Genomic DNA, 6,000 nt, shown 5'->3' with positions numbered 1-6,000 from the left:
AGTCTCACACATCTGCTTCCCACTGGACATTTCATTCCCTGTGCCTGAACAGACTCCAATGCAAGAGAAACAGCTGGTTGCCTGGGGAAGGCACCTAAATAAAAGTGAGTTGATGCTGTGGAAGCCCCTGGACACAGATGGTTTTGTGAGGTCCAGGTGCCTTGCACTCCTTGCATTTGTGGTACAGCTACTTATGATGCAAAGGCCCTTCTAAAAGTAGTGATAAGATGATTCTCTGGATTTCTATGTGTTTCAGCCATCTTCAGTCAGAGAAGGAACAGCAGTCAAAATGTAATACATATGATGTAGAGTGAATTAATATGAAAGTAGAATAATTTTAAACCTCTTTACAGATAATGTATTACCGAAGATTAGCATGGAAAATTAAAAATTCATAGTCAATCATATTTAAACCAGGGGCACTGCTATCAGCAGAGAAATTTAATTCCATAATTTTATAATGTGAAAAACAAAACCAACCATTTGGTACCACGTGGTGGCTTAGTGGTTAAGACACCAATTCAAATTATTGTAAGATTGGAAAATTGGCAGTTCAAGGCCCAAGTGCCACGTGATGAAGGGAACTTCCATCACCAGACCCAGCTTCTATGAACCTAGCAGTTCAAAAGCATGCAAATGCAAGTAGATAAATAGGTACCACCTTGCTGGGAAGGTAACAGCATTTAGTGCAGTCATGCTGGCCACATGACCACTGGCGTTGTCTTTGGACAACGCTGGCTCTTTGGCTTATTAACTGAGATGAGCATTGCCCCCTAGACATTCATGTCAAAGAGGAAACCTTTACCAATTAATAGTAGCACCTGCAACAAAGTATATAAAGACCAACTGACACAATAAATGCTTTCATTAATAATTATTAAATCTTAATTTAATTCATTATTAAATCTTGGGGGCTTGACAGACCACCCCAAAGGAGGGAGGGGTCTGGAGCACCCATTTTCCCTCTGGAGGAAGCCTGCAGCAACCAAATCGCACAGGCTCCCTCTGCTCTGAAAAGAGCCCGCTAAAAGCGGGTTCTTTTAGGTGCACGGGGAGGATGTCATCAGTGCACTATTGCCACACTGTGATGCAATCACAATGCAAATGTGGCACCCAGAGGTGTGGATGTGGCACCACGCTTGCGTCATGGATGCGCACTACATATGGACAGCACCACATAAAGATGGCACCATCCATACATATTAGGGTTCCAGAGCGGGTGGTTGCCGCACCTTCTGGAACCCTAATTTCAGTGCTGACATGGTGCTTTTGGCCCATCTGTTTTGGGCTTTGGCTTATTAAGTGCTTTTCATAATTTAAAATAGGATTTTATATATTAATGTTAGAATTAATAAATTTTGCATTGAAATTTAACAATGTGTTGAAATAGCTAATTCAGCAAATCAAGCTATTGAACAACATTAAATTAACAGAACAATATTCATTTCAATCAACAGAATATATAGTTATAGCCAACAAAACAAATTAATTACTCCTTTCCTACTGCTATCATTTCAGACACTAATGTTCTATTACCAGGGAAATAACAAAGATTTGTTCCACAAACTGCTGCACGCTTTTGGTCATACTGTGGCAAAACTTAAAATAGTAAGGGCATAAAAATTTAACAGCAAATGTCTTTAAAGTGGAAAGCAAGGATGTGGATAAATGCTCCAGTGGAGAAATCAATGTAACATCTCCACATCAGGGATAAATTTCACAAGATGTGGCTTGACATATTCACATATGCCAACAGAAACAAAAATAATTTTGCTCCACTGGCATTGTGGAAATAGCATTCAGATTAAAAGAAAAGAAAAGAAAAACCAGCCAACATTAGAACTTTCTCATTGTGAATCAATATTATATCATAGAATCATGATACTGGAAGGGACTGCAAGAGCCATTTAGTCCAGCTCCCTGCAGATCAGAAAAACACAGCTAAGTACGCCAACAAGATGATAATCCAAACTGTTTAAAGACCTCCAAAGAAGGAAAGTCCATCCCACCCCCCAAGGCTATCTATTCCACTGCTGAACAGCAATTGCAGTCAAGAAGTTCATCCTCCTGTTTTAGTGGAATTTCTTTTCTTGTAATATGAATCCATTGCTTTCTGTTTTAGGCACTGGACCAGCAGAAAACAGGCTTGCTCCATCTTCTACAAGACATCCTTTCAAGTGTTTAATTATGTCTGTTATGTCACATACCAATTTTCTCTTCTCCAGGCTGAACATACCCAGTTCCTTAAGTTGTTCTTCATAGTGGATGTTTACCAGACTTTATTTCCAGACTTTATCTTGGTCACCTTCCTCTTAATACATTTCAGCTTGTCAATATGTTTCTTGAACTGTCATGCATAGAACTAGGCAATACTATGAATGTATTATTCCTTGTCTACTGTTTTGTTTGATCATAGAATCCATAGTTAGTTTTATGCTTTTAGTTTACTTGAATGATGATATTGTAAACAGAATTTACTAGATACTGCTTGCCTTGCTGTGCTGGTACTAGGAGGCCCCTTCCCTCACCACATCTGATGTGGAAATGGAGCACCTGACCATGTGGGTGCATCCAGGCACCCTAGTTCCGCATCAGACATGGTAATGGGAGCTTCTCAGTACCAGTGATGGCACAGCAAAATAAGGAGCATACCCTGGTAGCAGGCCTTGGGTTGGCACAGGGATGAGAGTGTAAACATCCACGCCCTTGTCCCTGCGCCAACCTAGGGACTGACCCAGGTGAGCACTGGGGCCAGAATAACATGGGCTCAGCCTCTGCTCATCTGGCCTGTTTGCCCAATCCCTAAGACTAGAAAGTTTACTCCATGGGTACTTTTTCCTACAGCTCTTTGGTCTGTTTGACTAGTTTCCCATCCCACTATATGCTCATTGTCCCATGAACATTTGGAGAATTTAACACATGTTAATCTACATCCTCTAGGTCCATGGTGGTGAACCTATGGCAAGTGTGCCAGAGATGGCATTCGAAGCCATTTTGGCATGTGGAGGGCAGGGAAGAGGAAGAACAGGTGCATGCCTGTTTCTCCTCTTTCCCAGCTGTCCCAGGCTTTCACCTGTCTCCGGAGACACAGCTGAAAGTTTGGGAGCTGCCTCTGGCAGCTGAAAGCTTGGGACAACAGGGGGAAGAAGTGCCACCCTGGAAGCCCTGTCCTCCCCCAAAGGTAGGGATGCCATATCCCGCCTGTAGGCGGGGCAATCCCGCTTTTGGCAGTGCCGGCCCAGTCCCGGTCCGGTTTCACGCCAAAACCGGGACTGTCCCGCCTGCAGCCACCTCCGCCCCCGCGCACGCCTTCTTTGTGGCCGTGGGATCCTCCAAGGCCTTGCTGAGGCCTGGGAGGGCTCTCTGCGGTCCGAGCTCCGGCCACGGAGATGCTCCCTCCCTACATATGAAAATGTAAGACTTTTTAAATAGTCCTACATTTTGATATGTTGTCCTATATTTGTCCTGGTTTGGAGGTCTTCGCTTATGGCAACCCTAGCCAAAGATCCCACCCCTGGCAGCGGGTAACATTTGGTGCCAGAAGGCCTTTTAGTTTGGGCACTCAATCCCTAAAAGATTTGTCATCACTGCCCTAGGTGAACAGTCAACTTGATGCTCCCTAGCATTTACTTGCCTAGTGGGAGAACAGCCTCATCCTTTTTAAAAACAAGCCTCCTGCTTCCTTTCTGGTTGAAGCATTTGCTTAATAAGTGGGCTGGCTAGGCAGATGCAAGTTCCTAAAAATTAAAAACAAGATTAGAAGGTGCCAGTCCTGGGTTAATATTGCAACGGCTCCACAACCGCAGGTATTTGACCAAAGGGGTAGATAAATTGGTGGCATAGCACAAACCCTTGGACTGGCCAGTATGATGGACGTTTTCTTTAAATAGTCAGAGATGCTGTGCCCTTAACAGCTGCCTAACAGGGAGAAATCATCTGGTGGAATTCATGTGTTGGTTTCTCTGTTATGCAGCTACCAAAGAGACAGATTTTTTGGCTGTGTATATTGCTCTGCACCACGATTAAACAATTTTAGCTATTACCAAGCCTACTTTATCCTCTTTTCCACATACTCAATGAGTCCATGTCACTTAATTTTCTGCTCTGATCTTGTTTTTTCCCTTAGTTTTAATCCTTAAGGGTGTAGAGGTAAACAAGCCTGGAATTTGAATCAGATACTGCCAGCTTTTGAAAACTAGACGGCCATTTCTCCAGAGCTGGATTGCTGCTTTTTATTGTGTTCTTGAAACTTTCATAAAACAAATGCCTGTTAGGGGCCCCAAGAACACATTCAGACTTCAGTCACTTGTGGTGTTGTCTAGGTCATCCTCTGCCAGCTTCCTTCCACTACTAACATATTCAGGGTGGCCATGTTAGCCATGCCGCAAAATACAACAAAATCTACAAAAAAGTGATACCTTTACTAAAAAAAAAAATCCAACTAAAAATCACAAAATACATCATGCAGACTTTCAAAGCTTAATTGGCTTCTTCTTCAGGTGAAGATGATAAAAATCATATCCCATCAGATCATCTTAACTGAGAAGTAACATCTAAGACAAAATGTAGACCTGTGACTGTTGATATCTTTACTTTTCTTCTCCTGTATGATTTTTAACATGTTTACCTGATGAAGAAGCCAGTGAAGTTTCAAAAGCTTGCATGTTATATTTAGTGCCTTATAGCTTTTCCAATAAAGATACCACTGTTTTGTGGATTTTGTATTTTGTTGTATTTTTCTTTCTCTGCTACCATTCATCCTCATGCCACTCTGAACCTGATCAAAGTTGTGTACCGTGGCTGGGAGTGGGGAAAGGAAAGTTGCTGTGGGAAGATATTTGCTTAAGGATCCCTGCTGCTGCTATGTTCCAAAGTTGCCACAAGATGATTTTCCAGATTTTGCAGTAAAGAAAATGCAGCCAAACAATACATCTGGTTACATATGCTTGCCTATAACTTACATTCATTTTATATCCCTCTTTACAGCCAAAACCTATTTGATACAGAAGTTTAAAAACCAATAAACAATCAATCATATTAAAAATACTAAAACAAAACAGTATAAAACAAATTAACACATAATAAAAAGGATAAAAGCGTAAAACACCCCAATTAAAAGATCTTTTGCAAGAATTCTGGGTTATGGGCTTCAGTTAATGGAGGGGAGTTATCATAGGGGCCATTCAGACTACACTTTACCCCAGATCAGGACTCGATCCTTGCTCGAGAAGTTTACATTCGCCCCGAATCTGTCACAATCCATTTCGAGGCATGCACAAGCCTTTCATGGCAAATGCCCCTTAGCCCGGGTCATTCAGAATCGGGTTAAAAGCCGTCTCTTTTGAAAAAACCCAGGTTCCGCGAAATATGAACTTGCCCCCGATAATGATCAAGTCAAATTCAGGGGAGGGATTTAGGGCAGAGGGAGGGCAGAGGGCAGAGCATTCCCTCCCCTCATCGGAGGAGGAGGAGGACAGAGTCTCAGGATTGAAAAAAGGGTAATCAGGGTGACAGGAAGCAAAAATGGGGAATCAGGGTGACAGGAGGCAAAGGGTGACAAGCTGCAAAAAAGGGGAACCAGGGTGACAGGCTGCAAAAAGAGGAATCAGGGTGACAGGAGGCAAAGGGTGACAGGAGGCAAAAAAGGGGAATCGGGATGACAGGAGGCAAACAAAGAGTGACAAGATGCAAAAAAGGGGAATTGGAGTGACAGTGGTTTTTGCTTCAGGGATGGTCGGAAGGAAGGAAGGAGGAGGAGGAGGATTGCCAAGGGAAATCAGACTGTGGAGCCAGGAGGAAGGAGCCACTTTCTCTTTTTATTTTTTATTTTTGACAGTCTATGCACATGATTTTTTGGGTGACATAGAATGTGTGTGTGCTTGTGCTACTTTCATTTCTTCTTGCTCCTGGAACAGCCATTATTATTATTATTATTATTATTATTATTATTATTATTATTACCTACTTGGGAAGCATCATCTCCTCAGACGCCAAGATTGA

The sequence above is a fragment of the Sceloporus occidentalis genome, unplaced genomic scaffold (genome assembly GCF_023333645.1).
Source record: "Sceloporus occidentalis isolate IW3139 unplaced genomic scaffold, rSceOcc1.0.p SCAF_3, whole genome shotgun sequence".
Classification (NCBI taxonomy): Eukaryota; Metazoa; Chordata; class Lepidosauria; order Squamata; family Phrynosomatidae; genus Sceloporus; species Sceloporus occidentalis.
The sequence above is the reverse complement of the archived record's forward strand: the minus strand, read 5'-3'. Positions refer to the sequence as shown.